Source organism: Sphaeramia orbicularis, chromosome 8 (assembly GCF_902148855.1).
Source record: "Sphaeramia orbicularis chromosome 8, fSphaOr1.1, whole genome shotgun sequence".
Taxonomy (NCBI): Eukaryota; Metazoa; Chordata; class Actinopteri; order Kurtiformes; family Apogonidae; genus Sphaeramia; species Sphaeramia orbicularis.
Genome location: NC_043964.1, coordinates 11,882,593 through 11,902,351, shown reverse-complemented (window position 1 = coordinate 11,902,351; position 19,759 = coordinate 11,882,593). Strand labels below are relative to the sequence as shown.

Genomic DNA, 19,759 nt, shown 5'->3' with positions numbered 1-19,759 from the left:
GCACCACTGTTGCAATGTTGTTAGGGTTGAGGGGGGCCTGGAGATTTTTCATCCTCCAAAGGGGGGCCCGACAGAAGAAGATTGAAAACCACTGCTTTAATGTATACAAGAGGAGGGACTGTGAAGGAACGATGCATTATCTGCTGATAATTGATGATTATAATTGATTAATTGTTATAAATTCAGAGTGAATTCAAGAGCATCTTTATACAACTGAGGTGTGATAAAAAACATGAAAATGCTAAATGCTAATGCTAATTTGTTCACGATTATTTCACATCAAATCTATTCACGCCGACGCAATGCAAATTTGTAACAGTTTGTGACACTTGTTTAAAAGTTTTTAATCTATTCACATCAGGCCATTTGACAGAAATAGTAAAAAATTCAATGTCACCATTCACCTGATTCAGCATCACCTGCTCCTTTGTGTTCAGCATCCGAGTAAAAAGTCACAACCAGGGTAAAGTGTATGTCATTGATAATGTTCTTGCTACCAAATCGGTAACACTTTATAATAAGTATACACTATGAAGCATTAGTTAAGCATGAACAAATACTGAATTCATCATTTATAAAGCATATTTCTGACATAAACACTTATTAAAATGTGGTTTATAAGCACAGTTATAAATGTTTTACTCATCATTAATAAGAACATTAGTTATGGATTAACAAATACTGAATTCATCATTTATAAAGCATATTTCTGACATGAATTCTCATTAATATATGATTTATAAGCAAAGTTATAATGGTTTTACTCATCATTCATAAGCTCATCTACATTGTGCTTAATGTTTGTATTTTCATACTTTATAAATTATGAATTCAGCATTTAAAAATGTAGTATTGCATCATTTACAAACCAGTTATGATGTGCATTTATGCTCACACATACACTATTCAGACATATACTAATGGTTAGTGAATATATTAGTGGGTATTTTATACTAACTCACACATTTATTTTCCAATAGATGTCCTATAAAGTTATTAATACAGGAATTCATTATTTCAGGTAGTTCTAAAGCACTTACTACTCATTAATTAAATATGTGGTGTGAGCTCATCTAAAGTGTGCACTATCTATGACATATAAAACATTAACAAATGAGATTTAAAGGTTGGCAATGCCTAAAGACTCACAAAAGTCTGAGTTATTCTAACAAAGGAAAGACAAAGCACATGGGATTATTATTATAAAATTCTGGTGGTGCGTTTTTAGATCCTGTGAGTGTGTATCTCTGAATACTGTTCTGACAACATATTGACTCTGCCCCCCAAAGCGGAGGCAACGGGTATTGTTTTTGATTCTTTTTGTTTCTTTATTTGTTTGTTTGCTTGTTAATACGCTAGCAGCAAAACTATTGGTTGAATTCATACCAAATTTGGTTTATAGATTGCCAGTGACCTAGAATAGATGTCATTTCATATTGGGAAAAGTTGATCAAAGTTTAAATTTTTTTGGAATTTTTAAAAAACTTTTTCTTTTCCCATTTACTTATAATGGAAAAAATTTCAAATATCTATAAAAACATCAACTTTGTTTCAATTTACTTCAAACTTGGCTCATATATAGAGGCGATTGATGAGCTGACAACACCACATGCATAGACATGATGACATCAGCTGGATCGATGCCAAAATAAGCTACAATACGTGCGAGGGGCGGGGTTTGTTGTGCCTGGCACCACTTGTTATTATGTAATTTCAATTTTTTGGACTAAAACAAAGAGAAAAATTTGGAGTTGTCATTATTTATAGGTTATTGTGTTATAATTTTTCTGGTCCAGCCTCCTTGAGATTATATTGAAATAAAATTAGTTTGACACCCATGTTCCAAATCAAAAGCTTGAGCTATGTTTGTTCGGATAATAATAGTTAAAATAGTTGGTGTTACAGTCAGGACATTGAAAATAATTTGGCATCAATAAAACCATCTCCATGCTGGATGGGAATTTTTTTTTTTTTTTTTACTTTTATTGTCTATTGCCTATTAAAATGTAACATACCCAAAACTCTATCCATTTTTTGTACTATACTCAAATTAACAATCTCCACTAACTTAGCTTAACTTAACTAGAAAGCAAAAACACAAATAATATTTTTTTTAACCCTCCGGTATCTGGGTGCGCCTTTTCGGCACACTTTGCACTTTATTTTAAAAAACTTCATATTATTTTTCACAATTTAAATAAGGTTAGAATTCAAAAGTTGTTCACTTTTGCATGATCTTTAAAATCTGGCCAACTAAAATGTGCACATTGTAAACAAAAGAAAATTACAAGACTAGCATCTGTCTCCCAAGTGTGCCTAAAACGCACTGTTTCTTCCATTTGATTTGTATGATTAGAGCTGACCTTGATTTACAAAAATAAAATCAAATTAGAGCAGAAAAATAAATCAATATATAATATTTAATAGTTTGATTTATAGGTGTGCATTTTATGCACACTTGGTGACAGATGCTAGTATTTTTGAACATTTGATCTCGCGCCAAAAATAATAATGCAAATTAACCAATGTTGGAGTTAATCATTGACATATGCCAGGCTGCAAAAATCAAATAATATGTGATCCACTTTTTATGTAGTATATTGAAAAAAAAAAATGTTTGTGTTTTTTTGTATTCCCCCCCCAAAAATGGTTTGTTTACATTACAAACACGGCATTTAAAGGGTTAAAAAATTTGACAGTTATTGAGTATTTGGTATTTTTATTTACGGCTCAAGTTGATGAAATAGAAAAAAGTGTAAAAGAATTAAAAACAAACTGTATAAAAATTTTTTTGACGTTTTTCCGTGTGCCAAAAAAGCACACTTGGTGCTTAGTAAGGAAGGGCCTTGCTGGACGGGATACCGGAGGGTTAAATATACTTCTATATAGATTCAGGGGTTAAGCAAGATGCAGGAAAAAAACACTAAAGGACTTTAGATTCTAGAGTTATTGCATTTATAAAATTTCATATGAATGGTTTTATCTGTTGGTGAGTTTTTCCTCCCACACACAACCACACAAGTTGGCATGAGACAAAACGACACCCTGTTTGCCTTTGCGTGCAGTGTAATTAAAGATGAAAGCAAACATGTTCATATTTAGTGCTAAAGTTTTTCAGCGCTCTAGGTCTTACTTGATAAAAACTCAAGCATCTCGTTGTTGTTTAATGGCTCGTGTCCATCCGTGCTCTTCTTGATCACATTCCCAAGGAGACTCACGTCTGGAAATTCGCAGCGTTCTGTTAGATTTTCCATCGCTGTATAAGTGTTGATGTACTGAGCATGTGTCTCTACATTTGTAAGCGTTCTCAGTGCCATCTGCTTTTTGTGAGGCTAATCTCCAGAGAAGTCCTGTGAAATAGCATAGTTGCAACATCCACACATACTGTCCATACACACGGTTGTATCAGAGGAATTTATCGCCCACTGCAGGAGTGTACTTCCTTTTAATAGTTTTTGGACAGAAGTGGAGTTCTGGCACAGGCATTAACAGTCAGCCCTCACAGACAGCTTTAACTGGGATAAAGTCATTGTTGATTGTACTGTTCTCTGGCAATTTGGTGAAAAGAAGAAAAACATAAAGCAGTGTCTTCTACTCCCCGTTTTCATTAGTAGCTGAGCCAACTTTGACTTTTGAAGTTGTTTTATCTGCTTCCCCAAACCCCTCTAATCACTCTAATGTCTTTAAAACATCTTTCCTTCCTGGGAAATGTTAACTGCAGCGAAGGTGGAGATGAAAAAAAAGAAAAAAAAAAAAGAAAAAAAATGAAGACTTGTTTTAGACAAATGTGGAAATGCATAAAAATAACTTACTGTTACTCTGGGGCACCGTTAACAATTGTGGGCCCCATGGAAGATTAATGTCGTGGGCCCTTCATCAAATAAAAGTATCTGTAAATTTGTTGGGGGGATTTAGTGGGGAAAAAGCAGGGAAAAAATTTAGTGAGGAAAAAAAATTAGTGGGGGAAAAAAACTGGAAAAAAATGAGTGGGAAAAAAACAGGAAAAAAAAATTTGTGGGATAAAAGCTGGATAAAAATTTAGTGGAAAAAAAACAGGAACAAAAATTGTGGAAAAATAAAAACAGGAAAAAAAAATTAGTGGAGAAAAAAACAACCATGAAAAAAATTTAGTGGAAAAAAAAACAGGAAAAAAAATTGTGGAAAAATAAAAACAGAAAAAAAAAAATTAGTGGAGAAAAAAACAACCATGAAAAAAATTTAGTGGAAAAAAAAACTGGAAAAAAAATGTGGAAAAATAAAAACAGAAAAAAAATTTAGTGAAGAAAAAAGAAACATCCATGAAAATAATTTAGTGGGAAAAAAAACTGGAAAAAAATTTAGTGAGGAAAAAACAACCATGAAAAAAATTTAGTGAGAGAAAAAAAACAGGAAAAAAAAAATTGTGGAAAAAAAGCTGGATAAAAAATTAGTGGGGAAAAAAGACCCAAGGAAAAACATTGTGGGGAAAAAAAACACAAAAAAATTGTGGGGAAAAAAACGGGGAAAAAAATTTAGTGGGGAGAAAACAACCACGAAAAAATTTTTGTGGGTAAAAAAAAAAAAAAAACAGGAAAAAAAATTTGTGGGGGAAAAAAAGCTGGACAAAAGATTAGTGAAGAAAAAACCCCAGCAAAAAATTTAGTGGGGAAAAAAACCCTGAAAAAAAAATTTAGAGGGGAAAAAATCAGGAAAAAAATTACTGGAGGAAAAACAAATTTGTGGAAAAATAAAACCAGGAAAAATTTCTTCTGTGCCTCTCTTTTACTCCGAAGTTTACACAGAATTTTCACAACTTCTAACCTATATCCACTGGGCCCCCCCAGGAATGCCGGTCCCCATGAATTTGTCATGTTCAACCCCCCTCCTTACAGCGCCCCAGCTGTTACTTACTGTTTGCTTGACGTTATTATGTAACCTGCTGGTGTTTTTGACACAAATATCATACCCAGGATGAAGGACTTCTAAAAAAACATCTGTAGGATCTGATTCTCCTGGAATGGTCTGTTGAAAAATCTATAAATCTTTTGCGTTTCAGCTGAACATCGTGGCTAAATAAGGTTCAGGATGTGCAGAGTTATGTATGGGGTCCACTACACTGTGTATGGCAACTCTTCCCATGGTCCAAGTGTGTGATAGAACCCAGGCTGATGGCAGAGTGACGGGGCGGTGCAGTCTAATTCAGGGGATTACTGCGCATAAACAGTGCATGACAGGATCCATAAGAGCTCAGCACATGGAGAACAACACACAAGGTGCAGCAGACATGGTATAAGGATCACTGGGGTCTTGTATAATTCAGCAGCTCTGTTTAGGGTTACCTCATAAACATCACATCGGCTTCTGTGGAACAGCTTTTGTGAGTTGTTCTGCTGCACAAACATTAAACCTTGTAAAATTGTCATGTGTGTGTTCATAAATATGGCATAACCAGACACAGGAAACACATGAAAAGACTTCAGTTTTATCCTATATCTGAATCACTCACTATCACAATGTTTTGCTTCAGAAGACTTTATGGTCTGTACACCATAACCCCCCTCCACCCCAGGTGAGGAAAAACCCCTTGTAAAACAAACACTATAACCAAGAGCTAAGGGTCTTGGCTCCAAAATGCAGCACAGTTGTAATACCAGTAACAGCCACTAGGGTTATGGCTCCAAAAACTTCTGCTTCCCATTGACTAAATACTGAGGCAGTAATGTTTTCCATAAGTCAGTCCAGTCTCACCCATTTTATTTGGACCCTATAATAAGTGATCTGGTGGTCCAACTCTTACATTTTTTTCCTCAGTTAATGAGATCTCAAGTCAAATAAAAGGCTCACCTGCCAAGTCAGGCATTGTGTTTATTCCTGACAGACAACTCTGCTCTAACGTGGTTCATATGTTCCTCTAATAAGACTGTAAAATGTCTTTATGATACAGCGGTTGTATTTACTGGATCTGTAAGCTAGCACTTAGCATTAGCTCATATCTGACCAATCGGGCTTCTTTATTTACTGGATCTGTAAGCTAGCACTTAGCATTAGCTCATATCTGACCAATCGGGCTCCTTTATTTACTGGATCTGTAAGCTAGCATTTAGCATTACTTCATGTCTGACCAATTGGGCTCCTTTATTGACTGTATCTGCAAGCTAGCACTTAGCATTAGAACATGTCTGACCAATCTCCTTTATTGACTGTATCTGCAAGCTAGCACTTAGCATTAGAACATGTCTGACCAATCAGACTCCTTTATTGACTCTATCTATAAGCTAGCACTTAGCATTAGCTCCTGTCTGACCAATCAGCCTCGTTTATTTGCTGGATCTGTAAGCTAGCACTTAGCATTAGCTCAAGTCTGACCAATCAAGCTTCTTTATTTACACACCTTTTATCCATAGTCACCTGCAGCTCCAAAAACCCAACATGGTGAGCACCAAATCACAATCTATTGGCTTCACAATGGCAGTTCAGAAACTATAGGTAATGCTACAGTTCCTCTGAAATCTAAGCCTGTAAGGAGGGATTGACAATGTGTGATTGGTTTAGACTGATCATTTTAACAGATTTAGGTCCTGCATTAAGAAAGACCTGGTTGGTTCTTAGCAGCATTTTCTTTTGCAGTAATGTAGCTACTTCATTACATTGTCTCTATTGTCTATATCATTGTACAGCATGGCTGGGGATTGGAAGGATGTTTGTATAGTTAGAATTGAAGAGCACAGAAAGTGGTTTAATTTAATTAGTGCAAGACACAGTGCAGCAGCGCAGTAGGTCTTCAACCTTCAGCTTTTGCTTATGATGCGCCTCAACAAAAATAAAAAGGCCAATAAACATTACCATACATACATTAACCCAAATTCACATAAATGCAACAACGCTGCTGAATACCCGCACACAAAACAGAACACAATGTAGCCAAATGTCCAATACCCACAATGCAATGCAGCAAAAACTCCACAATAGCCCAGTAAGACAGTTTTGTTGGGTTTAAAGAAATACAATCAACTTTTACAATCAATCGACCATCAATTCCAGAATAATAATGGGTTCGGACAGAACTTTCTTTAAAAAAGAAAGCGTGGAGAGAAAGTGTGCAAGTCATTGTGCAAGACTAAATATGTTATGTATGTACAGTTTGGTTCTGCTAGTGACTACATTGAACACTATATTATAATATGACTTTGCGTTACAAAATTCACTTACTGTGGCTTGTGCCAAACTTTTCCAGAACACATCACTAGTCACTTTTCCATTGACCCTCAAATTGTGTAAAAATTTACCTAATGGAAAAACAACAATTTCGCCTAAACTCTTGTTTTTTGATTACATTTTTTGCACTGGTAAGAGGTGGTTTTTCAGGCGTAATAGCACAATTGGTGTATTACACAAAACTGCAATGGAAAGACCTTTTTCCACAACTAGAATCACATGAATAAAAAAAAAAGGCAAAGAAGAAGAGTTTTAAAAGAAACGTGGTGCGGTAAGTGTGAACACACCAGGAAACCAAATAATTTTTTTAATTTAGTCCGGGATAGAGTTGTAATATCTAATAATAATGAATAAATCTGTAAATCAACACAATATTTATGTTTGTCACCACATTTATGGAATGACTTCTCGTGTCATCTAGTGATAATAAATAAACAAATTATTGCATTTGTGATTTAATGGAAAAACCGACATTACGCACTTATGTTTTTTTGACATTTAATAAATGTCGGTAAACTTTTGCGCAGATGTCCATTGGAAAAGCAACTATTGATTTCTCCGCTGTCAAACCCCTTTAAAACACTGTTGAAAACCTCTTTTTCGCACAAGAGAAATGTTTTTTACTTGGCCCAACACTGAGAATTTGTTTGGGGGTATATGTTCAGTATATTCTTAAGCTCTCCATATAAAACACACTGAGTCCTCCCTTCTACTTTTCCACTGGTTTGGGTAAAGTTCTTAATCTATTCCTTATTCTTGTGTTAAACGTCGTGCATATTTAGATCTTACTGAACGTTGCCTTGGGCTCAGAGAACATGATCAGATTTCAGGTCCAGGTTGTCGAGAAGAGATAGAACATTTGAGTTAATCAGACCACTGAAGCACAACAAATGACTCCTCATCTATTTTAATTAGGAGCATGAATTCAAGCACATGTTGGTCTGATAAATGGTAGCTCGGTCATTTAGGTTCCTGACCATATAAGCTTAGAAAATGCAGATCGACTGTACACATCCCTCTGCTGAGTTTAGGGTATTTTTTACAATCCGTCATTACAGACACTTTTTATCTGCAGTGTCATTAGAGAAGTGTTAACTGACGCCAGTATTTGTGCTGATCTGGACTCTGTGAAGTTTGTAGTTTTGCTTTGTGGTTGTGCCAAGTCTTATTCTGTCCTTCCTGATGATAGTAACTGACTTTGGCAAGTTTTTTGTGTTTGAGCAGAGTTGGTCTCACTCTGCCCCATGGGACCTGAGGAGAAATAGGAATAATCTAAACTATTGAGCCACTATTTATGAGTATGATTGTCAATTTAAAAGATAATTTCTTGAGCAAAGAGAGTTGTGGTTTGTGTGATAAAGATAGTAAAGTAACATCTGGATGTGTGTGAAACGCCTCAGTGGACTGCATCTGTCATCATATGTAATAACATGTCACCAACATCAAAAAGACCAATACTTTCAATACCTTCAGCTCATTCTTTGACAGTGACATGAGACATTATTAACCCATAAAGACCCAGTGCTACTTCTGTGGCAGCTCCCAAATGAATTTTTCTCTCTATTTAACCTTTCTGAAGCAATTTATCACCATTTATGATAAAATTATCTTCTATATGTAGTGTTTTTTCAGTGAAAATTACATATTTTCCTATATTTAATCCACTGATCATGTTGATGTTTATTAAAGCTCAGAGTAAATTCAAAGGTTATTGAATTAGACACAGAGAAAACTGAAGAAAAAGTGACATTTTCAATAAATATATCAATAACAGCATAAAACAAGTGTCTCCATCCACTGTCATTGATCAGACTCCATGGGTTTTACTGGTGAATCAATGTTCTAGAACAGGGTTTCTCAACCTTTTTTGAACCAAGCCCCACCACCGATTTTGTGCCAAGGTATATATCCCCACTCAGAATTGTTTCCTCTGGCTGCAAGAGCATAATTTTGACTTATGATCTCATAATTTTGACTTTTTCACCCATAATTACCTCTGCCAAGGAGGTAATGTTTTTGCTGGCGTTGGTTTGTCTGTTTGTTTGTTGGTTTGTTTGTTCGTGTACAAGATAACTCAAAAAGTTATGGACGGATTTGGATGAAAATTTCAGGATATGTTGATACTGGCACAAGGAACAAATTATTAAATTTTGGTGGTGACCGGGGATGGGGGGGCCACTGGGGCCCACTGATCTGCCTTGGCAGAGGTCTGAACTCTCTGAGTGCTTTTCTAGTTTTTACTTTTTAATTAATAGTTTTGACTTTATATGTTAGTATTTCAATTTTTAATCTCATAATTATGGCTTTCTTATCTCATAATTATGACTTTTTAATCTTATAATTTGGAATTTGTTAACTCATAATTATGACCCCCCCGCTCACGGACCTCAGTCCACACCTCCATATGTAATTCTACCAGTAACATGACAGACCTGTATGTGGAGGACATGTGGATGAGGCTGTGAGAAAGCGAAAGTGAACTCCTTATCATTGACAATCTGCTGCCCACCGAAAACAAATTTGCAACCAGGATGGGGTGGGAGATGATTTGCCGGATGATATGCCCCGCCCCCACCCCCCCACCCCCAACTCACAGACCTCAATCCAATACATGCGCAGGGGGAGTATGTGCCAAGTGGTTTATAATGTTGTGATGTACACAGTAGTCGCTAACACTTGTTTTATGTTAATTTAAGGATATATTTGCTGAAAAAGTAACTTTTTCCTCATTTTTCTCTGTTTCCGATATTATAACAGTTAACTTTAATCTGAACTTATATGAACATCTACATCAGGGGTCTCAAGCTCAACTTACCTGGGGGCCACTGGAGGTAGAGTCTGGGTCAGGCTGGGCTACACTAAGTATTCCATAAAAAAGGGTTTCTTTACTTAACTCACAGCTAGTAACATGCACTTTTTGATGAAGTCGCCTTCTTTGAACATCTTTCCGGCCCTAACAATCACCTCACTCACCACGTAGCTGCTTCGACTGCTGCCTCATTCTCTTTGTTTGCTTTCTTAAATAAATCTTGTTTCCTCAATAGACATTTTTCCAGAGTGGTGACCCGGTTCTTTCTCTCATCTCCTGGTATTTTGTAAACTCTTCAGCATGTGTAGTTGAGTAATGACATCAGATGTTGTATTCCTTATACACCACAACTTTCTCTGTGCATATGAGACACATAGGGGTGCCCCTGTGCTCCACAACAAAATTTTCCATTTCCCACTTTTCCTGAAATTGCCTGTGCTCATTGCCAACCTTTCTTTTCATGGCACATTTTGAGAGACATGACTGGAACTGGTTGATAGCAGATATTTTCCATCCATCTGGTGCCACTCCGGAATATGTTTCAACTTAGTGACTAACGTTCATACTTCCCCAGGTTGGTAAGCTTGACAACCGTTGACAACAAATGCCGCTGGAAGCTGTCACAAAACTATCAATCGTAGCCCATAAGTGATAAGAATAAATAAAATAAAAGCGCGGCAAGACTCAGCGAAAAAGGTGTGTTTAAGAACTACATGTGGGCTGTGGTAACACTAAACTTTGATGTCAAGTAGGGGGCCACAAAATATCATTCTGCGGGCAGCAACTGGCCCCTGAGCCGCGAGTTTGAGACCCCTGATCTACATGTTCAGTAAATTAAATATGGGAAAATACCAGATTTTTTATTGAAGAAAGGCAAAATACAGAGAATGATATTATAAGAAATGCTGATAAATCACTTACGAAAGGTTAAATAGAGAGAAAAATTAGTTTGAGAACTGACACAAAAGTAGCACTGGGTCTTTATGGGCTAAATTAAAATACATATACTATTACAGACAGCGTCACACTGACATAAATACCCCTCGATGCAACAGTGATGACAGCATAGCAAACTATATGGGTGTAGATTTTCAGTAAACACCATTAAAAGTTGTTGTGACTTGTTTGAGTAGTTGTTGGTTTCATTGCCTTGGCTTTTCTAACATCTGAAGGGGGAAGTTTTTGATGCCAGTCGGTACTGCAGATGTCCCATTAGCTGTGCTGTCTTCCTGGAATAGGTGAGGTTGGCCGCTTACCAGGATTACACACCTGCAACTGGCACACAGGCTGTCGGGAAGCCAGGTGAATGTTCTTTATAGCAGAGGATGTGGAAAACCTGCATATTTATGTTCATGTTTATTTCCACGGTACTTTAAGGTGGACAGTTTTGGATTTAATGCAATAATATGAGGTTTTCTAAACTGCTGCGTTAGTGTTTTTCAACTCACATTTTACCAGATGATGCCCCGTTACCATGGAAACAAGGGTTTTAAGCCCTATTTACTCATGACTAGTATTACCAACGGTGTCCGTGTCTGTGTATCACGCAGTAAATTCACACGAGATAAACAAACTTGTTAAACGTGTTAATCCAATTTACTGACATTAACCCACAGATATGACGTCAAGGATGTCCATTAATGAGCTATCACATCACTGTAGAGCCTGTTAAAAGGTGAATAAAATGTCATCTTATCATGTTTTCAGAGTTTGAGTAGCTTTTTGGTGCCAGAACGAGCGTCTTCTTTCAGTAAAAATACTATGAAAACTTACACTTATAAATGTCAGAGCAGTACCTATAATTCTCCAGTAGGTAAAGGAAAAAATGATGCAAATTAGCAGAAATCAGAGATGACAGGCCACACAGAGGTAATATGAGGGAGTCCTGTGTTTGGTGAAATTGCACAGGTAATATGCAAAAGATTTTTACATTACAAATCACAGATATTTCAGATTCTAACAGGTTTAAGATCACAGACAATCTGCACAGTTGTTTGGAATGATATGATATCAGGTAAAACTAGTCCAGTTTAATTCAAACTTTAGCTGCAACTTCACTGTTTATTATCTGACCAGTCAAAAAATAAATAAATAAATAAATAAATAAATAAATTATCTGACCAGCCAACATGATATCATGAATTGCATACAGATAACACACCAATTAAAAGTGGCATGTGGCATTATAAGCTTTTGGTGTGTATATTTATGCTGCGTACAATAACATGCTATTAGTGCGATTAGCGGTTAGCACAATTAGCGGTTAGGGTTAGGTATAGGGTTAGGGGTTAGCGATTAGTGCAATTAGCAATTAACGACTGGCGCATTGACACGCCATCAAATGGCATTAAATAACATGTGAAAGGATGAAAATGCATATGTATAGCACGCTAAATGCAATAAACTTGCGCCACATACAACGCAATTTAATGAGATTAGTCTGGTCTTCATCATCGTCTTCATCATTAGCAATTTCTTCAAACATTTCCTCTGAGAAAACTACTGGTTGGACTCATTTCAAAATATATTTGTACCTTCTTTAGGACAATGTGTGCAAAATTTGTTTATGGTTTTGAGAAATTTAGAATTTTTTAAATTTTTGATAAACTTTTTAGATATTAAGCATATGCTTTTACTTATAATGGGCCATATTTTGGGTGACTTATAACATGGAAATGATTAGAGATATCAATGTAGTTACTATTGAGCTCTGATAGGAAGTCATATATTGACTTTCAGTTGGGTCCATGACCTTTGACCTTGAGTGATCTTGAAGGGTCAAATTCCAGGTCACCAGTGTCTAGATTTCAACAGTCCTCTTTTCCAAAACTACTAGTTGGATTCAGTTAAATTTTTTATGTACCTTCGTTGGGACAATGTCTGCAAAATCTGTTGACCGTTTTGAGAAATTTAGATTTTTTTAATTTTTGACAAACTTTTTAGATATTAAGCATATGCCTTTACTTATAACGGACCATATTTTGATGACTTATAACATGGAAATGATTAGAGCTATCAATATAGTTACTATTGAGCACTAATAGGAAGTCATATATGGACTTTCATTTGGGTCCCTGACCTTTGACCTTGAGTGACCTTGAAGGGTCAAACTCAAGGTCACCAATGACTAGAATTCAATATACCTCATCTCCAAAACCCCTAGTCGGATTCAGTAAAAACATTTTATGCAGCTTCCTTTGGACAGCGTCTACAAAACTTTTTCAAAGTTTTGAGAAATTTAGATTTTTGAATTGCTGAAGAACTTTTTTAAATATCAAATTTTTGCCTTAACTTATAATGGTCCATTAATGGTTTATAACATGGAAATGGTTACAGATATTAATACAGTTACTACTGAGAACTGATAGGAAGTCGTATATGGACGTTCATTTGGGTCCATGACCTTTGACCTTGTATGACCTTGAAGGGTCAAACACAAGATCACTAATGTCTAGATTTCAACAATTTTTTTTCCTCTAAAATTACTGGTGGGATTTATTTCAAATTTTATATGTACCTTTCTTCGAACAATGTCTACAAAGTTTGTTCACAGTTTTGAGATATTTAGGTGTTTTTCATTTTTGATGATTTTTTAAAATATTAAACATTTTTGCACAAAACATTTGCAACTAAACATTTGCCTTTATGTGTAACGGGCCATATTTTGATGACTTAAAACATGGAAATTGATAGAGATATCAATATAGTTACTTTGATCACTGATAGGAAGTCATATACGGATGTTTATTTGGGTCTGTGACCTTTGACCTTGAGTAACCTTGACAGGTCAAACTCAAGGTCCACAATCCTCTTCTCAGAACTACTGGTCGGATTCATTTCTTTTGACAAATATATAATTTGAACATATTGAAAAGATTCCATTTGATGAGTTATCCTGAGAGACTGATCTCCTGCATTGATTATTGATTCTTGATAGAACATGCTAGTGCGATAAAAGGGCATTGGTCCTATTTTATTTATTTTATTTTATTTTATTTTATTTTATTTTAAGGTGACACTCTTATAGTGACACTTTTATACTGATGCTGTGATCCTCTAACCACGAGATAAGAAGCACCCTTAATAATAACATAAGATAACAGTTTTCATTTAGTGAGACAAAGTGAAAATACATAGTGTCATCCCTCAGATGCTTGTCACACTTACCAGACGCGACAGTCCAGGCCTTTAAAGAGACATGATTGTTTTGGTCTGGTGTCTGACTGGTTTTGAATCATCCAGCTGCTGGAACTAAGTCACTGTTGGGCTGTTTATGAAGCCACATCCTTTTATATAAAGACTGTTGACAAGGTTAAATGAACAGCCTTAGCATCCAGTGTTGGCACAGATACTGCTTTTACTAAGTGTCATAACTGTTTTATCTTTGCGGACAGCAGAGTCAGTGTGTTTTACTTGTCATGCTACGTTGCAAGTGTTGACGGTGAGATTGCTGTGTTTGCTTCACTCCTCGCTCCCTTGTTTATACCAAATCCCAGGCAATATGTCGGGAGATTTATTATTATGAGAAAGCGATTTTACTCTCCGGAGACGCCTCTGAAATACTTTTACTATTTTGTGCTTTCTATGCTGTTTTGTTTTGACAAAAATACTATAGAACTTCAACTAAGACGTTGCTCTGGGCTCTCAGCTGAATTTAAATTAGTTTTGACTAAGCTGAATTGGTTGTTATATATATTTTTGGCTGCGTTTCGATGCTCATGTGGATTCACCGTTGTTGCACAGAGACTTGTGGTTATTGTTTACCTATGTGGGCCTTCAGGCTCCGAGAACCTCTGTCTAAAAACAGGGATGCAGTGTTTTTATTTCTTGCTTTGTGTATAAGAAGTTGCAAAGTGCTCTGGGATTTTTTTGCTCCTTCTACTCTAGGGATGGGAATCGAGAAAGAACCGGTTCCCAGTAGCTCGATTCCTTGGAATCGTTTGCCTTCCTGCTTAACGATTCTGCTTATCGATTCTGCCTTCGTTGTGCATGTGTGATGACGTCACACGTACACTACATTGTTTTGGTCAGAACGTAGCCAACATGTCGCTGAGGCAGAAACGGTCTAAAAAGACGACACCAGGTCCACTTATTTGGAACACTTGCAAAGCTTCCATGTCTTCAAAAGGGTGGAATCCCTCCAATATGCTCAAACATTTGTCCACAGCATGTGAATCATTTACAGGAATGTCACATATTTGATACTCTACTTAGCGGCGCTTGTGAATGTAGCGGCAGAGTGAACGCCGGGCCGGTTCCGGTGTGGGCAACAAACGTCGTAACTCCTCAAATACAAGTTTCCGAAGGTGAGAAGGGAAAGGAAATGAGGTGCACAACAACGGAAGACGAGCCGAGTCGAACTGGTTCCACGTAGTAGAAATGTGGCAATAGAGGAATTTGTAAAGACTCTTTAGTTTCACTTTCACTGTACGCCCCCACCCCCGAACCGGCCCGGTGTCATCTGTTATTATTATTTGTACATACTGTATGTTATATTTTCTGTGCAGAGATGGAAATATAAAAGACAGTTAATGCAAACACACCTGTTTGTACTCTTTTATTCCCTCACCCAATGAGAATCGATAAGAGAATCGATACGGAATCGGATCAATAAGCAATATCGATAATGGAATCGGAATCGTTAAATTCTTAACGATTCTCATCCCTATTCTACTCTTGAGTTGTTCATTAAATACAACAGTTGCCGATGGACGATCTCACATCTTAGATTGTGATTGATATTAATTTTGTCATCTACTGTTCATAAAGATTTTACAGATTGTGCCTTTTTTTTAAACTTAGTTTTTATTAGATTTTCTCTTTTTTCAGTACAATACAATGTATACATTCAAGTACAGTTTATCTTATCTCATTTCTTATCGTATCGTATCGTATCTTATCTTATCTCAACTCAACCGACAACACTGGTCAACAACAAATTTATTGTTTAAGTTTTTTGAGCTGATTTAGGATAATTTTGGTGTGCTGAATCCAAAAATCACATTAATTTTGCTCAATCAGGTCAACTTTCTGAACTATGCTACATATTGGCTTTTTAACATTTTTGCTTACATTTATGGGCATTTTCACATGATATGATACCAAATTCTTTCATATTTCTTACAATAAACGAGTTCTGAAGATTTTACTTTTGCCAATTTATGATTAATGTTTTTTTTAATATTACAGGTGAATGAAATGGCTTCAACTAGAAGATCTTGCAAAAATAAGCCTGACGTATTCTGCTACATCTGCGGTGAATACACCATTGTACCTAACAGGAATCAAGTCACAAGTTTCATAAAGTGTGCTTACCAGTCTTATTTTGGTATTAAACTTGGTGACCAAGATAAAGTTTGGGCGCCACACATGGTATGCAAGTCATGCACCAAGTATCTGCGTCAGTGGACCAATGGCAAGAAGAGTTCTCTGAAGTTTGTAACACTTAATAAATACATCCTGTTAGAAAATGATTTTTTTTTCTCTTAAAACCTATTTTGGGTGAGAACTATATAAAAAATCAACTGACAAAGTCACAAAAATGTCATCAATTTTGTGAGAAGATCAAATTTTTCAAAATCAAATTAGCAAAAAAACCTGACCTGATTGAGAAAAACAGATGTCATTTTTGGATTTAGCGGTGCAAAATGGTCCTAATTCAGTTGAATAAACCTAGACAACTAGCAAAAAACATTTTTTTGTAACCCAGTGTAATCAGTCAAACCATAAATGCAGGAGAATGAGTGTAGGATGGTGAACAGCATCAGTTCCCCAGTGGGTTTCTTCACTGCAGGTACACTCAGTTCAACACACACACACACACACACACACACTCTTCATCAAAGACTGTGAACCAGCGTGCAGGCATGCCAAACGTCCCACACATGCAGTAATCATCCTCCGTAGAAACACAGTACAGGTACACTCACATGTTACACAACTGTTTGTCTTGTTTCCCACGCACTCAGATATAACCGCCAAATAGGAAATGCAGATGTTTACTAAAACATGTGAACAACCAGCACACACAATAGAGGGCAGAAGCATTCGGCTGCCGGGTCAGTGGAACTGTGTGCACATGCTCAGACTGAACGGCTCTGAACTGCTCTGCACACACCGGAACAAGGTCAGGGACAAACATGATGATGTGCTGTTGTCATGTGCTCAACTTGCTACACTTTCTTTTATCTGTGTGTTAGACAACCACAGTCATGTGGTCTTAGCGTCCTTGGTCAACAAACAAAATACATATTGACAGTGAAAGGCTTAAACCAGAGGCTGGAGGCGCTGCATGCAGGGCGTGAAAGAAACTTTTTACCTTATCCGCTATTGGCTAGTGACCTCAAAAATTTACCAGCCAAAAATATTTTTCAACGAATAGAGATATCAATATAGTTACTATTGAGCACTGATAGGAAGACATATGCTGACTTTAATTTGGATTCATGTTTTTTGACCTTGAGTGACATTAAAGGGTCAAACTCAAGGTCACCAACGTCTAGATTTAAACAATCTTTGTTTTCCAAAGTAATAGTTGGATCACTAAAAAAAAAAAATATGCAGCTTCCTTTGGTCAATGTCTACAAAACATGTTCACAGTTTTGAGAAATTTCGTATTTTTTAAATTTTTGACGAACTTTTTAGATATTAAGCATCTGCCTTTACTTATAACGGGCCATATTTTGATGACTTATAACATGGAAATGATTAGAGAGGTCAATATAGTTACTATTAAGCACTAATAGGAAGTGAAATAAATTGATTTTGTATCAATCTGACATCGACGACGACAAAAACGAAGGGAATTTTATTCATAAATTTTATACGTTTTAGTTAGTTTTGTATGCACACAATACAGTTTCAGTTAGTTATCGTTTTGTCTTTTAATTATTTTTTTTTTCTTTCAGTTAACACATTTTTTTTTTTTCAATTCTAGTTTTCGTCATTTCGTCAGACTCATGTCACCGACCTCACCAGACTGCCTGACGACATCCGACCACCGAAAATCAGGTTGGTGTGTCTTCACCTGAACCCTTTCATGCACACTGGTCACTACAGTGGACAGCTGTTCAAAAGTGTTCTCTTGTATATTCATGGATTTTGTTGTTTTATTTCCATATCAGCCAACACAGTGGACGCTTATGCATCATCCCATACACTGCAATTCATACCATTACTGTAACGTTGCTGTTCTAGATAAACCTGATCTGCAGTAAGATGTTTGAGAGTAAAAAAACTGCTAATTGTTATTAGACTGTAATTAATAGTTGTTTTTTTTGTTTTTTTTTTGCATATTATCTCCATGCAGGTATGATAAAATGTGAGAAAACATCAGATTAGCAGCATTAAAAATGTTTTCATTTCATAGTTTTCACACAGTACAGGGTGGGGAAGCAAAATTTACAATGAACATTTAGTTGTTTTTTTCTCAGCAGGCACTACGTCAATTGTTTTGAAACCATACATATATTGATGTCATAATCATACCTAACACTATTATCCATACCTTTTCAGAAACTTTTACCCATATGAGTAATCAGGAAAGCAAACGTCAAAGAGTGTGTGATTTGCTGAATGCACTCGTCACACCAAAGGAGATTTCAAAAATAGTTGGAGTGTCCATAAAGACTGTTTATAATGGAAAGAAGAGAATGACTATGAGCAAAACTATTATCAGAAAGTCTGGAAGTGGAGGAAGCAACAAAAAACGTACCAAAGCTTTTATTAAAGCTCTCAAATCCAAAATCCTAAAGGATCCAACCAAATTCATGAGAAAAATGGCAATTGAACTTGAGGTAGACAACAAGAGCGTTAGAAATGCAGTAAAATATGATTTGAAGTTAAAATCTTACACAAGAACACCAAAACACTTGTTGACAACAGCAACAAATCCAACTTTAGCAATTTTTGGGAATCATGTTTATGTCCGCCTTCTAGCCCAGATCTAAACCCTCTGGATTCTGCTGTTTGGGGCGTTTTAGAACATGCTACCAATAGAACATCACACAGCAATGTCGACTTTCTTAAAGATACTATTAAAGAAGAATGGGAGAAGTTGTCACTTGAATATTTGAGGAACACTTGCGCAAGTTTCAGGAAGCATGTGAAGGCAGTTATTGAGAAAGAAGGAGGACACATAGAATAAAAACATTTTCTATTATGTACATTTTCTTGTGGCAAATAAATTCTCATGACTTTCAATAAACTAATTGGTCATACACTGTCTTTCAATCCCTGCCTCAAAATATTGTAAATTTTGCTTCCCCACCCTGTATATCAGTACACAGTAAATATCACAAGTATCACAAGTAAGTATCACAGTAAATACATGTTTGTTTGGTCCTAAAACTAAATGCATGGTGTCCAGCTGAGTGGACATTTTTGTAACTCCATAAAAATAGGCTAACAAAAATCAATAGAATTATTATTTTTATGCCTAAAGAGGGATAAAAACACTCAGGAAAAAAAAAAAAAATCTTGATTAAGGTTCTCATAATTCATGCATGAAAGGGTTAATATGTGCTACTCAATAACGTAAACAGAGGTGAAGCTCACTTTACAATAAAACAAACTGGCTTTGGATCTACCACAGTGAAATTAGATGATCATTAAATCATTGCACCGGGTCAGGTGTCTATCCATGGGTACCTGGCTCAGGTAATCACCACATCATCAGCCTCAGCCTCAGACATATCTGAGTCTGTGTCTATAACCTGTTTAGAATGATCCGGCACAAATGGTCAAATGAATGAAAAC

The 19,759-nt window shown here is 36.2% G+C and overlaps 1 protein-coding gene across 2 annotated transcripts in view; it reads left to right on the top strand.

The window, feature by feature from the left end:
* The window catches only part of gcgra (glucagon receptor a), a 169,266-nt gene that overhangs the window by 67,621 nt on the left and 81,886 nt on the right, over window positions 1–19,759 (top strand). Inside the window, exon 1 of one of the 2 annotated variants that reach the window (XM_030141404.1) lies at window positions 17,959–18,013. The exons of the other annotated variant lie outside the window; for it this stretch is intronic. The gene's annotated coding sequence lies outside the window, so the exon portion shown is untranslated. Of the gene's footprint in view, window positions 1–17,958; window positions 18,014–19,759 lie in introns of those variants that run through there. 2 annotated transcript variants of the gene reach the window in all.